This window comes from Corvus hawaiiensis, chromosome 6 (assembly GCF_020740725.1).
Source record: "Corvus hawaiiensis isolate bCorHaw1 chromosome 6, bCorHaw1.pri.cur, whole genome shotgun sequence".
Classification (NCBI taxonomy): domain Eukaryota; kingdom Metazoa; phylum Chordata; class Aves; order Passeriformes; family Corvidae; genus Corvus; species Corvus hawaiiensis.
The window spans coordinates 15,364,793-15,381,219 of NC_063218.1; the positions used below are offsets into that span (position 1 = coordinate 15,364,793).

General features: G+C 38.1%; 1 protein-coding gene across 8 annotated transcripts in view; it reads right to left on the reverse strand.

Annotated features, from left to right (window-relative positions):
- The window catches only part of PPP4R4 (protein phosphatase 4 regulatory subunit 4), a 64,440-nt gene that overhangs the window by 45,755 nt on the left and 2,258 nt on the right, over positions 1–16,427 (reverse strand). The window contains exon 1 of one of the 8 annotated variants that reach the window (XM_048306318.1): positions 145–165. The exons of the other annotated variants lie outside the window; for them this stretch is intronic. The gene's annotated coding sequence lies outside the window, so the exon portion shown is untranslated. Of the gene's footprint in view, positions 1–144; positions 166–16,427 lie in introns of those variants that run through there. 8 annotated transcript variants of the gene reach the window in all.

A 16,427-nucleotide genomic window follows, 5' to 3' on the forward strand; every position in this document is an offset into this window, starting at 1 on the left:
GTCTATAAATTAAAAAAAGAAGAAACTAATCTCATTTTAGTACATATCTGAACTTGTACCATCACATGTAATGTAATTAAAGTAAGAACCAAAACCCCAGATTTAGCTGCACAGTAGTTTCATATTCATAGTAACCTTGTTTACCAGGATAGGTTTGGTTAACTGAAGCCTCTTATTTCTGTTTCCTTGCTGAACATCTGTCAAAGAGAGAAAGAAGAATGTCTAACTCATACAGATATCCCTTTCTGTTCCTGAACCAAAACAGACACATTATAATGACACAATAATGTCTTTCTTCCTAATATAATCAGTTTCTATGAGTTTATACACTAATTATTATGAGTTAACATTGAGCTTTTCTCCCTTGAATTTCAAGAAAAGTTTCAAGAATGTAAAAAGAGCCTCAAAGGAACACATTTTTCCCTTCAAATATTACCCCAGTATCAACATTACAACCTCCTAGAAGATAAATGTTTCTTCTTCCTTAGAGGGCTTACAACACATATTGCATTTTGTATGGTTTCTGGGTAGAATTCATTTTGGCATTTTTTATTTTGAGTCTGAATGTGAAAAGTAAAGACAGTCTTCTTACTTCAAGATCAAGATAGCCATTTCCCATTGCTAGATGATATAGCAAAAATGAGCTAGGAGCTGGTATTATCTTTCATTCTGCCAGTCCTCATTCACTGAACCAGAATTTGTAATTTTCACATTCAACAAGATTTGTCATGTTCACAGCATGCATTATGTGCTAAAAGAAGTCCTCTGAAAAAGTACAAGGCCTGTAATTTTTCTACGCTGAAAGTTAAAAAAAATAAAAAACCACAGATGCTAACCGAAATCTAGAAGGATAAATTACTTCTGTTGACCTAAATTTCTCTTATAGTCTAATTTCGACACAGGATCTCTTTTCATTCGCCAGTCTTATTTTTCCTATCAGTATATTTCAAGCACACAGAGAGGAAAACTTTAAATGACCTAGTAAGTACTAAAATCTACTTAAGAGTCTTCTTCAGTTTGTCTTACGTGTGTGGGGAGTTATAAACAACAGATCCCAAAGCTCCCACTTTATTATTCTGTGTATTTCTATCATGCCTTCTCAACCTTTCTGACTATAGCATATTCCATTGTGTATCAATTCCATACTTTTTTTTTCATAGCAACTCTAATCTAATAGTCATGGAAGCTGATGAGAATTTCTAAAAAATAGAAAGCTGTAGCTGTACATTGCAACCTCTCCTTTCTTAAACTGACTCACAGGTCTAAAAAAATAGTTTATTTTTTCAAGATTTATTGGCAGCTCTAACAGAAGCTGCCACTTCACCTCAACCCTTGCTATGAGTCTCTTCAATCATTTAAAAACAAATTATGCTATGCTAAACCCACTTGCAATTCCTCAGCATGCTATTAAGAAAAGCACATTAAAGATTAGGAAAGAAACTATTAACTGGTCATTTTGCCTATATCTGCTTGGCTTCATAAAAAAGACCTTTCTGTATATGCAAGAGTTGAAGACCACGGTAAAAGCCTGAAGTAACCCCCTAGCCTTTCAGGAATTAATGTACAAGTAGAACTTCTTACCTGTCTTTCAAAAAATTCAAACTTTTTAGAATAGGCTTATAAGCCCCGTAACAACAAAATCTTACTAACAGTAAGACAAATAGTAAATAAAACATACTTTGTACAAGAGTTGATCAGCCTTTTTCAAAATCACAGAGACTGGACCAAAGGAAAATGCAAATGTAGAAGACCCACAGAGACACTATAAACCACACTGAGTACAGAATGAAAGTACAGGGTATGAGTACAATGACTGAATGAAAAGCCACAAGGAAAATAAAAATAAAAAAGGGTACAGAGAGGGTTTGAAGCTTTTGATCACAGCATTTTCCCTCATATGCAAGAGAAACACATCTAGATATCTTAGATATATTTTATATAGATATATGTATAGGTATCTAGATATTGTAAGTAGACAGGTATCATATCTAATAATACAAGCTAAGCTTACATTCTAATTTGAAAAATAGAGGAGTAAAATTGTGAGCACCAAAAAAATATACCTGAAATCTTAGAAACAATTTGAAGTTTTAGCTGTAGAAGCAGTTTTATTCTCAGCCAAGGAAATCTAACTGTGGGCTCAGAATGACTTCCAACAGCTCATATTAAATTTTTATCAAATTACTGCTGTTATACTCCAAGGGCCTGACAACTCAAAAGAAAAACTAATTAGAAAATGAACACAAAACTGTGAACTTACTCCTTGTAAGAGCTAGCTTTTAGACAAGTCAGAAGTGGAAAGCTCTGCTGGTTCACACACTATTCATTATTCAAGGAGTATTCATAGCAGTAATATTCATATTTTCAAGTATATTGGACAGCTACTTTAGACTGATGCAGTTACATGCATCAGCAATACAATGTCAAACAGCTGATGCTAGTGCTGCTTTCTCATATATCAAAAGCAACCATAGATTGAAGGCAGCTTTCTGAAGTAAATACACAAATAACTAAAAACTGCTTCAATTTCAAGCTGTTCCTGGTTCATGTTCTGTCAAACAAAAAAGTGCTTTACTTGATTTATGTTCACTTTGGAAAGTAGGATAAAATTCAGCTACTTAATTAAATTGAAGAGTCAGACATGTCTCTCAAACACACATAGGATTTGTTCCATGTTGGAGAGGACAAACAAGCTAGGTAATACAATTAACATCATTAACAAATTGAAGTGGTGACACAAGTATTTCAAACTTCCAGCTCTCTGACAGAATAATTTCAAACAGTAGAAAAAAAAAAAGCATTACATATACAGACAATTAACCCATATCTGCATTCTTGTTAAAACCATTATTAGCACACCATTGGAATCCTCCTGCCTACCTGTGCTGGCTTTGGCTGAGGTAGAGTTAATTTTCTTCCCAGTGGCTGGTATAGGGCTGTGTTTTGGATTTGTGCTGGAGACAGTGTTGATACTAAAGAGATGCTCTTGTTACTGCTGAGCAGGGCTTACACAGAGCCAAGGCCTTTTCTGCTTTTCGTACTGCCATGCTAGGGAGGAGACTGGGGCTGCATGGGAGACTGGTGGGATACACAGCCAGGACAGGTGACCCAAACTGACCAAAGGGATAGTCCAGACCATATGGCATCATATTCAGTACATAAAGTGGGGAGAAGAAGGAGGAAGGGGGAAATATTTGTAATGATGATGTTTCTCTTTCCAAGTCACCATTACACGTGACGGAGCTCTGCTCTCCTGGAGATGGCTGAACACCTGCCTGCCAGTGGGAAGCAGTGCTTCGCTTTGCTTGCGTGCGTGGCTTTACTTTCCCTATTAAATTGTTTTTATCTCAGCCCACAAGTTTTCCAGCTTTTACCCTTCTGATTCTGTCCCAATGAGCGAGTGGCTACGTGGGGCTTGGCAGCTGGCTGGGGTTAATCCACAACACTACTCAATTATGTTTAGGTAATTATAGTCCTCATAACATTCCCTATCTTCAAAATCACTACAATAATCTTAAATAGCCTTTTTACACTATTTTTTCCTCATATAGTTACACTATTTTTTCCTCATATAGTCATATTAACTTATTTCTAGTGGTACAGTTATCCCAGAAAGAGTTCGATATTCTGCAATGGGAAGAATAAATAAAAGCATTTACCAGTAATTCCTCCCACATTTACTAAAATTAGTCCAGAATCATCTCTGAAGAAAAGAATATCTCCTTCCTTTGAATGCATGTCAAATATGCTCAGCTGCATAGATCCCTCACAGCATATATTCAGTGTTAACCACCAGAATTTCTGGGTTATCTATTTATTACATTGGTATCAACATTATTCTATGGAAGAAAACGTAACACGGAAAAAGAAAAATTATGGTAAAAAGCATCCATTGATACAATACTATTTGCATGCCATCCCCCCGGTCCTGCTCCCTGTGGTTTGTTTGTTACTGAAAAAGAACTGAATTAAGTGATCACTAAAAGGTTAGGAACAATAAATTTTTAGTCTAAACTCATGGTGTAATATTAACAGAATATATTATTTTCATAAACAATACTTTTAATTAGATATCTGAAGAGGCATCCATGAAAATGGATATCTACTGGCAGAATTTACCTTAAACACAGCCCACAGTACTTAAGCTATCAATGTTATTCTAGTGCATAAAGAACTCCAAAGTTCTATACAACTTCCATAGGACCAACATAGTCTTTACAGATGTCTCACAAACCATCTCAGTTGGTATCCAGTGTGTAGTCCACTGAAAATAATGATCTTAAGGCAAACTCTCAGTCACAGCAATGAGGGCAAAGAAAAGGAAAATAAAAGGGAAGAAAAAACATTTGGGGGAAAATACTCACATCCTTTGCCAAAAACCAGGTAAAGTGAGGCATGAACATCTCAAACAACCTATCAGGTACTAAAGTCTAGTTAGAATCTTTTTCAGCTCATGGGTTTTACAGGTGGGGGGCATTACACCCAACAGATCCAGAAACTGCCATGTTCCAACCGTTCATTTAAAAAGACCAAAACCAGCTTCTTCACTTAATAAGAAAGTAAGATGAGACACTGAAGAAGTTTTTACTTAATACCCTCAGAATTTGCAATAAATACATAAGATACAAAGATTTGTATATTAATTTTATTGATCTATCTACCCTCTAACACATCATTTTCAAATAGGTGGGACAGTTTAAGTCATCAAAGCACAAATGCATTTATCTGCAATTAGAGTTGATTTTTGCATACCAGTATGCATCTACTGATTTATTACAAACTCATTTGTAGTAAGTATTTTCTTGCAATACAACAAGCATGAAAGGGTCAAAAGAATTTACAAGTAATCCTTAAAATACACCTAAATTTGCTTTACATGGTGATAAAAATAAGAAGAAAGAGACATACTCTTGTATCAAAACCTGTAGTAAAGAAGCAGGTTAATTTTAAGTAGCCATCATTCTTTCCTCTGTTGATTTAGTGACGACCAATTGCTGCAGTTGGAAAAAGCAAAAATAAAATTAAATCTTGCCCTGAATCTAACTGACTTCTACTTCCCAAAATGGCAGAGAAATAGGTGTCCTAATACTGAGCTTTGAAATGAAATTACATAAAAGAGATTAACAGAAGAATTTTGGTGCGAGCAGCAATCAGGCAATGACTCATGTTTTGCTATTTAATATGGACATAAATCCTCCCCCTCAAAAAGTTCAGTTACAATTTCAGCAGTGAAAATGGCATCTTTTCTGTTTCTCACTTTAAAGACAGGATTTTTATCTCCAAGCCTGCCCAAAAATGTAATATTACCATGTAAAAAAGTGTATTAAAGCAGATGCCTTTCACATTTCTCTTTTACATGTGTTTATTCTGCAAGAGACAATACAATCAACCCCTACTTACAACAAAAATACAATTAGCATGTTTAAAGCATTTTGTTTCTGTCCCTAGTTGAGCCTTCTCAACATACTCTTGGTAACAGAAGTTACCAAGCAATTTCACTACAGAGGAGGAAAAAAACCAGCCAGTTACTTTGGAAAATCTGACCACAAGCTGGTCAGCTGCACTTCTCATGCAGCACAGAAAAACAGTAAATCATCCCATTTTGTAGACATAAACTACTGCAACCAAAATGAAATGCCATTATTGAGTGCAACATCACTTCTGCTGTACAGCTCTGTTAATATCAATTGTGTTATCAAATGCTTTGATCCACCTTGAATCCAACTTTCCTGTCGTACTTCAACTGGTAAAGAGAAATGTTTTGGAATTAAACAAGCAGGTTTGAAAAACTTTTATTTAATCATAGCATAAACTGGTGGCTCCAGTCCTTAATGTTGTTCTTTGTTTTTCCACAATAGTCATGGGGAGGCAGCAGGGGTGGGGAGAGGGAGAAGCCAACTGATACCTACCTAAATTAATTTACTGGTTTTACTTCAAGAAATGTGGAATTTTCACTAGAGGCATAATTGACAATTTGGACACAAAGCTACTCCCATAAACAAAAAAAAAAAAAAAAACAACCAAAAAAAACCAACCCAAGTCCTCCAAGATATTCTGTTTATACCTTTTCTCTTAGACTGTCATATAATACCCTGTGGAAATTTTCATAATTTTATTTAAAGTTACAGTGCTTTGCCATTTAAAAAAATTAATTTTATCATTCTGATTTAAGATAGATTGGTGAAAGAAAAATAATTTCTTTCGTTTTTTTCCAAATCAAATAGGACATTTGACTCTAAAATGCCCAATGAAAAAATGATGTACTGATCTATTTCCAAAGCCAGAAGTGTTCTCTTAAACTAGATGATTCTTGAAAAACAGATAAGGACAAGAAGAATGCATAAACTACTTTTTTCCCTATTAGAAAGAATGTAAGACTATGCTCTTTGAGACTGCAGTCTTTCTTTACCACTATACATTATACTGACTTAGCAATATGGGTCACCTTTATTTATATACTGTCAGTTTAAAAAAAAAGTCTGAAGTCCTGCAACAAACCTTGTTACTATACCCAGCTTGGACTCATACACACTTAAAATTATGCAATTCCATTCATGCCAGTTCATCTATCCCTGCTTACACACTGCCTAAATCTGACTTTCTTATAGTAAATTCAAGAACAAGTGGAAGAACGTGAAAGTAAGCATTACATAGAAAGACTGAGGCTAAATTCACAGTGTAACATGTTTCTGTAAACAAAGCAACAGCAATTTTGGGATTATGCAATGACTAAGAAGTACTGTCTATCTGTAGTCTGTTAGGAAAGGTACTATGTAAGGATAGATGGGTAAGGCATTTCCAACAACAGTTAACGAGCTCAGTAAAGCACAGCAATTACCCTTGGTCCTGCTCTGAATTGATATAACTGACAAGGAATGACTCAGCTACTCTGTACATGAGAGTTGTACACATTCTCAGAACCCACAGTCACGTAACATGGAATAAACAAAACTGCTGCTGGAACAACCGCTACCAAGATACAGAGACGTATCTAGAGCCTGGTATTTTTATTTCCTAACATTAATCCCTCATAGGGTAATGTTTTGCAAAGAGAAACATGCAGAAACATTTATTTGAATGTAAAAGAAGCTAAATAGATTAATTTAAATAAGAATACCTGCATCATCAAGAGTCCATTCAATTAATAACATGGATGTGAAACACCTGGTACCTTCCGCTTGTGTAAAAGTATCAGGCAGTGCCAAAAAAACCTCAGACAGATGTATCCAGGAGATCTAGCACAAGATTTCAAGGGATTCTTTGTCTCCTTCTTCATTCTGTTTATTTATTACTCTTAAACCAGAAAGACATTTTTCTTCCTTTTTCGGGGGTGGATAGGCCATAGGGAATTAGCATTCAAAGGGAAAGACTCCCTCTTGTCAAAGAGTGTCTCCATGAGATAGCAAGGTTATTCATGGAGACAGGAGCAACCTCAAACTGCAGTGAATGTGATGGCCATGTAAAACTAGTTTTAACAGACTGAGGCCTATGAGTTTGGAGACCCCTGATTTTCAAAGCCTGCAAAGGACACTGTTACAGTTCAGACTGGAAAGACACATACCAACCTCATCTAGGAAGATAAAGATACATTGGGGGGAAGGAGAGGAGAATCAAAATATAAGAATGCCAGTGACACATTAATTCTCAAAGGGTGAATTTCAAGAACAACTCAGTTATGAACAATTCCCATCAATTTTGTATTACTGGGGTTTTTTTAAAAATCTTTGCCCGAGGATATAACTGTCTTTGGCTAGAGATGCCACTTCTGGCCTCAGTTTTGGAATCTGAAGCAACCTTCTTATTCAGGTACAAGGATATCAACATGTTTGAACAAGTCCAGAGTCCTATAATTGTGCATAATTGAAACAGCCGGTTCTTTAGCTGCAATATAGGTTTTGCCAGACTATGTCAATAGAAACCCTTGCTATAGAAATCACTTCAATTTCCTTTTCTGTTTGTCCTCAAGAACTAAAGAGAACTCCTCTTATACAAAAAGCTGCCCCTAGAAGATTAAATAAGATGCTCCTACCAACACAGGAGAATTTCTCAATGAATAATGCAGATCTCTTTGAGTTTCTTACTCTCAAGGACTGTCTACATTCCCGTTGTGTTTTCCCAGTGTAAAAATTTCTAAGTGATTAAATAATCCTGGAGTTTTTTCCTGTGACATAAAGCTTTGGGCTCCAAGGCTTGACAAAATCCAGGGTAACTCAGTGTTGGCATTTAGAGTACCAGCTGGTGGAACAAGGACAAAAACATTAATATTACTAAAGTTAACTCTAAAAATAGCTAAATTAACTGTTATACAAGTTTATCCCAGAGAGCAGGATTAATTTTAAATCTCAACAAAGCTATTTCTTGTCTCATTTCAACTTCTTCTGTCATAGCATATCTGCTAAGGCACAGATACAGCCCCAAGACTGCAGTCCTAGTTCTGAAGTCCTTAAATTACAATCAGAATTTCACCTCAGTAAAACAACTTCCCTGCATATGAAGTTTACAGTGTACCAATATATAATGGAGTTTTATCTACTTTGTCTTGCGGAGATTCAGAAAAGCTTTTAAACAGCCCTGAATGCAAAAATATGCGGTGTATCAGCACTAAGAGTTATTATTCTCAAGAGTCTCAGAGTACTCCGATTTTTTGGGACAGGTAGCAGTGCAAGCTACTAAACCGCTTTTATGGAAAGAGTAGCTGGATCAGTACTAAGTGCTGTTTCTTCTTTGTGTCAGCAACATATGGAGTCAAAATGCAGGGCCACAGAAGCATCACAGCATGACACATGAAGGGCTTCCTACGCGTATAACCAAGTAGTCCGCAAAACACCCGAAGGAATTTGCAAGAAAAACATGTTCGGTGAATAAGGAATTGGTTGGACGTTCACATTCAGAGGATAGTGGTCTCAACTGACATCAGTGACAAGTGGTATCCCTCAGAGGTCTGTACTGGGACCAGTGTCACTTGGTTACGTCATTAATGACTCGAAAGGATCAAGTGCAGCCTCAGCAAGTTTGCCAACGACACCAAGCTGAGCGTTGCTGGAAAATCATGAGGTTTAACAAGACCAAGTGCAAGGTGCTGTCCCTGGATCGGGGCAACCCCTGGTACCAACACAGGCCAGTAGACAAACAGATCAGAGCAGCCCTGCTAGGAAGGACTTGGGGGTGCTGGCCAGTGAGACGCTGGACATGAGCTGGCAATGTGCACCGTGCAACAGCCCAGAAAGCCAACTGTATCCTGGGCTTTTGCATCCAAAGCAGCGTGGCCAGCAAGGCAATGTGACACTGCCCCTCTACTCTGCTCTCATGAGACCCAACCTGGAGTGCTGCATCCAGGTCCAGGTCCCTCAGCAGAGAAAGGATATCAACATGTTTGAACAAGTCCAGAGGAAGGCCACAAAGTAAACTAAAGAGATGGAGCACCTCCCCTGTGAGGAAAGGCTGAGAGAATTGGGGTTGTTCAGCCTGGAAAAGAGAGCAGCCTCTTACAGAAGCCTTACAGCACCTAAAGGGGTCCTACAGGAAAGGTGAAAAAGGACTTTTTACAAGGGCATGTAGTGATAGGATAAAGGGAAATGGATTCAAACTGAGAGCAGGTTTAAATCAAATACTAGGAAGAAATTCTTTACTGTGAGGGTGGAGAGGCACTGGAAGAGGTTGCTCAGAGTTCCCATCCCTGGAAGCATCCACAGCCAAGTTGGATGGGGCCTTGAGCAAATTGACCTAGTTGAAGGTGTCTCTGCCTGTGGCAGGGGGTTGGAATTAGATAACCTTTGATCCCTTCTGACCCCAGCCTTCAACGATTCCATGAAAATTGACTAGAGATTTGTGTTTCAGTCCCTAGCATAAAATAGCCATTATTTTACCGGGCACCATCATCGCGCGAAAGCATATTCAGACTAGCCATAAATGGACAGCCTGATCTACTCTTTAAGGAGTCTGTACCTTTGATATATTCTAACATAAAATATCACATTTTCCCATCTACATCCTCATAGAGTTTCCACTGGCATTTCCAGTTCCTGACAAAACCTAGTGCAATACTATCATCTCTTGCCAAATCAGGTAAAGGATAAAAACATAAATTAGTAATATTGAGCAAGCATGAGGATAAAAGCTCCTTGTAAGCACAAAATGTTTCTATAAGCACTTGGAACTTTCTAAGGAAGGTGATATAAAGAAGAATTATTATACCTACACATTAACTATGTGACCTCTGAAATGAACTGTGTAAGTGTTAAACTTATTTATTAAATGCCAGTGCTTATCTAAACAAAACCAAAAGAAACTCACTCGCCTGCTGGGCAACATGCTATTTATGTATGGGATCCATCATGTAGAAAGAAAGAAACATGGGCAATATTTAGCTGGATATTCCTACGTTGAACGTTTCTAGGAGAGGATGATAAGGTTTTCCCAGGACAACAGAACATTTTAGAAGAAAACCCACAGATTTTTCAACTGTGTCTGATATTAAAAAAATAACATCTATACCTTGTAGCCACCAAGTTTCTCCTTATTATGTCATGAGCAAAGATGCTCTGAAACACACATATAATTGACATCTTCAGAGAAGAACCTGACAACACATAAGGAAGAACTACCTGGTCTCACACATCACAGCTCAGGCAGACTTCCAAACCTCAGGCAGACCTGATCTCCCTTCTGTGACCAGGTGAACCACCTAGTGGTGGTGCAGGGTGTGGCTATAGGCTACGTGGACTTCAGCAAAACCTTTCATACAGTTTCCCACATCCTTTTCCTGGAGAAGCTGACAGCTTATGGCTTGGATGGGTGTATTCTTCGCTGGGTTAAAACCTGTCTGGACAGCTGGACGCAGAGAGCAGTGATGAATGGTGCTGCGTTCAGTTGGCAGATGGACACCAGTGGTGTTCCCCAGGGCTAAGGATTAGATCTGGACATGAGGATCAAGGGCACCCTTGGTCAATTTGCAGATGACACCAAGTTGGGTGGGAACGTCACTCTGCTGGAGGGTAGGAAGGGTCTGCAAGGAGATCTGGACAGGCTGGATCAATGGGCTGAGGCCACTGGTATGAGGTTCAACAAGGCCAAATGTCAGGTCCTGCACTGGGGTCACAACAACCCCACACAGCGTGACAGGCTGAGGGCAGAACAGCTGGAAAGCTGCCTGGTGGAAAAGGAGGCGCTGGTTGATAGCAGCTGAACATGAGCCAGCTCTGCCCAGGTGGCCAAGAAGGCCAATGGCATCCTGGCCTGGGTCAGCAACAGTGTGACCAGCAGGGGCAGGGCAGTGACTGGCCCCCTGTACTTGGCACTGGTGAGGCCACACCTCGAATCCTGTAATCCATTCTGGGCCCCCCACAACAGAAAAGACATTGAGGAGCTGGAGTATTGATGGCAACAGAGCTTGAGCTGGAGCACAAGTCTTGTGAGAAGCAGCTGAGGGAGCTGGGGTTGTTTAGCCTGGAAAAGAGGTGGCTCAGGGATGACCTTACTATTCTCCACAACCACCTGAAAGGGGTTTGTAGCCAGGTGGGTATCAGCCTCTTCTCTCAGGCAACAAGTGACAGGATGAGAGGAAATGGCCTCAAACTGTGTCAGGGAAGGGTCAAGTTGAAGATCAGGAAGGGGTAGTTAAGGCTTCCCAGAGCAGTAGTAGAGTCTCTATCCCTTGAAGTGTTCAAAAAATGACTGGGTGTGGCACTTAGTGCTATAGTTTATTTGACACGGTGGCGTTTAGTCAGAGGTTGGACTCAATGCCCTTGGAGGTCTCTTCCAACTTTAATGATTCTTTAACAGCTGATACTTTCTATTCTCTGGTCATTTCAACCAGTACTTCACTTCACAGATTCAAAGCATACATTCAAAATTAGAGTAATAAGAACTAAATCTGGTTTGCTATTGATGGGAGAGTCATCTACCAGCTGTGACTTCTTGCTCATGCTCCCATTTATAGTAGCACAAGCAGTCGCATTTTGTTCCACACTTTGCTGGAAGCAAGCATCTGAAAAACTTGTTAGAATTAGCATCCATTCCCTAATCTGACTGGGATTGCGTGGCTGCAACAGCATTAGCACTGGTACACAAAACTTACCAGTAACATGCAGTCACATAATGGAAGGAGAGGAGAGCTCTTCTCTGATACCAGGAAAGCTTCTTTCAGCTTAACTTGACTGTGAAACCAGACACCAGGAAACCAGAACTTCATAAATACCATAAGCCAGCCAAACATAGTGCTAAGTCTCAAAGACATTTCACCCCCTCCCAAGCATTGTTCCCATGTTGCTGTTCAGTTCCTTTGTGCTGGCACAGGTCTTTTTTAAAGTGTACAAAGTCCTGGATCACACAGTCGATCAGAATAAAACTAACCATCATTTTCAGGGTTTGCCTCAGATAAATGTGCTGTGCAGGCAAAAGGGCAAACACAGCACAAACACTAGGGTAGGGAGAGGGCTGGCACTGCCATCTTCCTGCACTGACTGTAGCCTGAGAAAGAATACTGAAATGTACATTTTTCTCTCTCCTATTTTTTTTTATGCTTCTCAAAGCACTATATTAACTCTGCTCTTTATGTTCACAGCTGGTTCCTCAGCTGCAGTTTCAGCTCAGCAAATATGATTAACAGAAGTATTTGCACAAATCTAAATTTAAATAAAAGTATGTGACTGAGCAACACTTTAGGAGTCTACAGGTACACCTTTTACTCTAAAGTGAAAGAATCAATTTTATACTCATTAATTTATTTGCATAACACATTTAAGGTCAAGAAAATAGTTTACCTGTCTAGCAAAGTGAATCAGAAGGAAACTTTTATAAAATTTAAGTTGCAATTTGAAAAATAAAAGATGGGGAAAATGAAGAAATACTTCTTACATTAATATTTACAGCTCAGCAGTACAGATGGCAGAACTATTTTCCAATATGCTGAGCATTACAGCTGGATCATTCAGTATACCATGTATGCATCAGAACCATAAACTGTATATCTGGAATAGAGTAGCCAGTTCTCATGATTATGTAACACACCCAAAAAATTGATACAATGCAAAAAATCAGCTCCTAAATTTACATGTAAATGAAAGCTTTCATTTAAAATCAAAGATGAGTTGCCTTCACCTACAGAAAAATGAAACTTCCCAAAACTAACACAACCACTAAAAACAAGACAAAAAATTTAAAACCCACAAACTTTTAAATAGCAGTGGTTTTGATGTTCACAATTAACAGCACAGAATGTATTAAAAGATGCTTAGAATTTGAGAATGCTCTAGCTAATCAAGGATTGCTACAATAAAGTACAACTTTTCTTGTTGTTGCTGTGGTCTTTTTAAGTCATCCTAAGCTTAGAGGCATTGAATTCTTTCCAATCTAGACAGAGTACCTATTGCGTCTTCAAAAACTATGTTAAATGTTTTAGAAAGGGATTGTGTTGTTTTCTACACTGACAGATAGGACCTCTCCAAAAACAAAGTATACTATGTTCTCAAAAAGGTAAATAATTCAGTCTTCCAGCTTAATAACTCCTTATTACCCTGTAATTTTGAGTAAGACACAAATGTCAAGGTCTGGAAGCTTTAACACGAAGCAGATACAAATGAAAAAAAACCAAAATGTAGCTGAATACAAAATCATATAGTACACACAAAAATGCAAAAGCCCTAGGGAAATCTATCAAAAAAATCAAAACAAACCACTCTGCAGTGTACATGCCAGTAAGCATCCAGAACCAGATTTTCATCAAGCTAACAATACCTACTGTTGGCTGTATACCATAAAAGAGGGAGCCACAGTAAGACAAATTAATATAAGTAATAACATGAATCAAGCATCAGAAAACATGAAAACTAAGATTACAGGCAAAACTTCACAGCAGGAATTTAAAAAATTGTCCCTGAGCTGCTTAGTGCCACTGTCCTGGTAGAGGTCACAATGCCCTGAGGTGGAATGCAAACTATTCAGTTGCTTCAGTGTGGTCTGGCAGCTTCTCTTAAGCTGCTGATGGTTTTATGATAAGCCATCAACCTTGACATTGACTTGGTTGAGATGCAGAGCTATTTTGCTGTCCTTGTTCTTCTGCTGGGCCAGCAGCATGCAAAGCCAGGCAGAATACAACTCTTCAGTGATTCCTGTTACACCCTCCAGAAACCACCAAACACACAGGCTGAAGCTCTAAAAGATAGATCTAAGACACTCAGATGCCTCTCCCTCCAGAAGTCCCTAAACCCATTTGATTTCAATGAGAAGCTCATGAACATCCCTGACAGTCTGGTCTAAGGAAACCCAGGTTCCTCTACCAGAATCAAGGTTAAATAAGATTAAAACAAATTACAGTCCACTTTTTTACCACATTCTTATTAAATTAGAACTTGTTCAGTCTAATTGCAGAATGTTACCTAAATAAAACTGAGTACTCTGGGCATCAGTGATTTAAAGCAGAAGTTCACTTACGCTCATGTCATATTAAAGTAACTCTAGCCACCAGGAGAGCTACTACATCCTCTCCTTTTGCTTGCAGAGCTGTTTCTATATCCACATGATGTAGCAAATCAAAGAGTTGATTTATCTGAAAACTAATGCAACTAAAAATCATCAGCTTTAGCTAGATCTTCTTATCAATTTACCTCATTACATAGTTATCTGAAAAATAGTACTAGCAGAAAAGGGGAGACAGAAAGCAAAGACAGTCACTAGAAATAATGAGAGAGAGATTAACTTTTTAGGATTATCAAAATTGCAATTATCACTTTAGAATGTGAAACCAAATTATGATAGGTAACAACAAAAAACCAATTACAATGAAATCATGTCCCTATGGAAGTGAGATCTCACACAAGATCAATCTGTCAATGTACTTACCACGTGCTAAAAACACTTGTAGATATATAATTATGTCATACTTAAGAGATGACAATGAACAGAAATTTACAAAATCTGTGACCATACATCATGGCTAGACACAGACAGGACACTATGGAAATGCAAAATAATCCTTAGATGGTTACAAATACATACTAGATGAGCAAAACAATTAACTTTACAGTACCAAGAAGTAAAAGACCATGCCAGAAACTCCACGATACCACTGGCAAACAAGAAGTGGAGAACACAAGAAGTGAAAAGAGAAGAATAACTGATGAAACTCTGAGAGCTGGGAAATTAACACCTTCTCATATATACAGCAAGCAAGAATCAGTCACTAGGAAAAAAAAATCTATCCTCCCCAACTTGGATGTCAATGTACCCATTTTCAGCCTACTACAGTAAAAGACTACAAGAGCAGAAATCTTTTAAAAACAAGTATCTAGTAAACATAGAACAACTCTGCATATAAGCAAATCCAAGTTCAAGGGTGGGGAGGAGAAGTTGGGGGCAGGTTTTAGAGGGAAAGGATGTGAAAAGAGAAGAAAGTGGTTGAGGTTTTTGGTTCAGAATTTAAAATGTGAAGACTCTTCCTGAACTTTCCCAGAAAATCATTAGTAAATATTAGCTTTGCTGTAGCATACAAAAGTTTCACTCAGTATTAACCAGCTCCATTGCACTGTACAAGCAACACTGAAGATACTCACCTCAGTAAATTTAAAATCTTCAACTTGCAGATTAGGCTGCAATAAGTAAATGACAATATAAAAGACATTGGCACAGAAGTAGTATTTTGATGTTATCTGTAGGTATTTAAGGTGAGAGATTTGCTTTCCATTATTGTTCTTGTACACTTTTAATGTATATGGAGATAACATCGTCCTTTCCAAATGGGATACAACAGAGGTGTCATTAACAAATTGTTTCCATCTCAGCAAAGCTATTTCTATAGATAGATTTTCAGAAAAGGCAGTGGCTTTTTGGATAAGATCAAGGAGAGTCCCACATAAGGAACAACCTGAAGGACAGTGAATAATGCATCTGTGTGAGAAAATGAGGCACAGAAAGACTGGACTGACATTACTGTCAAATAGCAACAGGCAGGGATACTGTATTAAAATAGATTAAAAATTCCTGACAAGCCAGAAGTACATGCTCTTGTACATTATATAAAAGGTACTACTGGGAAACAGGCAGCTTTTCAACTCTGCTTTTACTCCACTCAGTACAAGGACAGCAATATGCTATTCAACAGCAAAAGCTTCCACTGGATTATTATATTAACATACCTGCACAGTAAGATTACCTTACAAAAAGCCTATCAAGCAGAGTTGAAGGTACCTTTCAGCAATGAGAACTACGCAGAGAAAAAAATGAAAGCTTCATTAAAAGAAGAAGAATGTTATGTCTCAAGAACAGCTGCTAGAGTAGAAAAAATCAGATAAAGGTGTCAGGAGAAGGTCAAGGCCAGGTTGAAAAGCAATTGATAAGATGAAAGATATTAAGTGGAACCTTTTGCCATTTAAAAAGGCAATGATCTAGTTAAGACATATATGCTGGAAATGTGATCTTTAATCGGAAAAAGA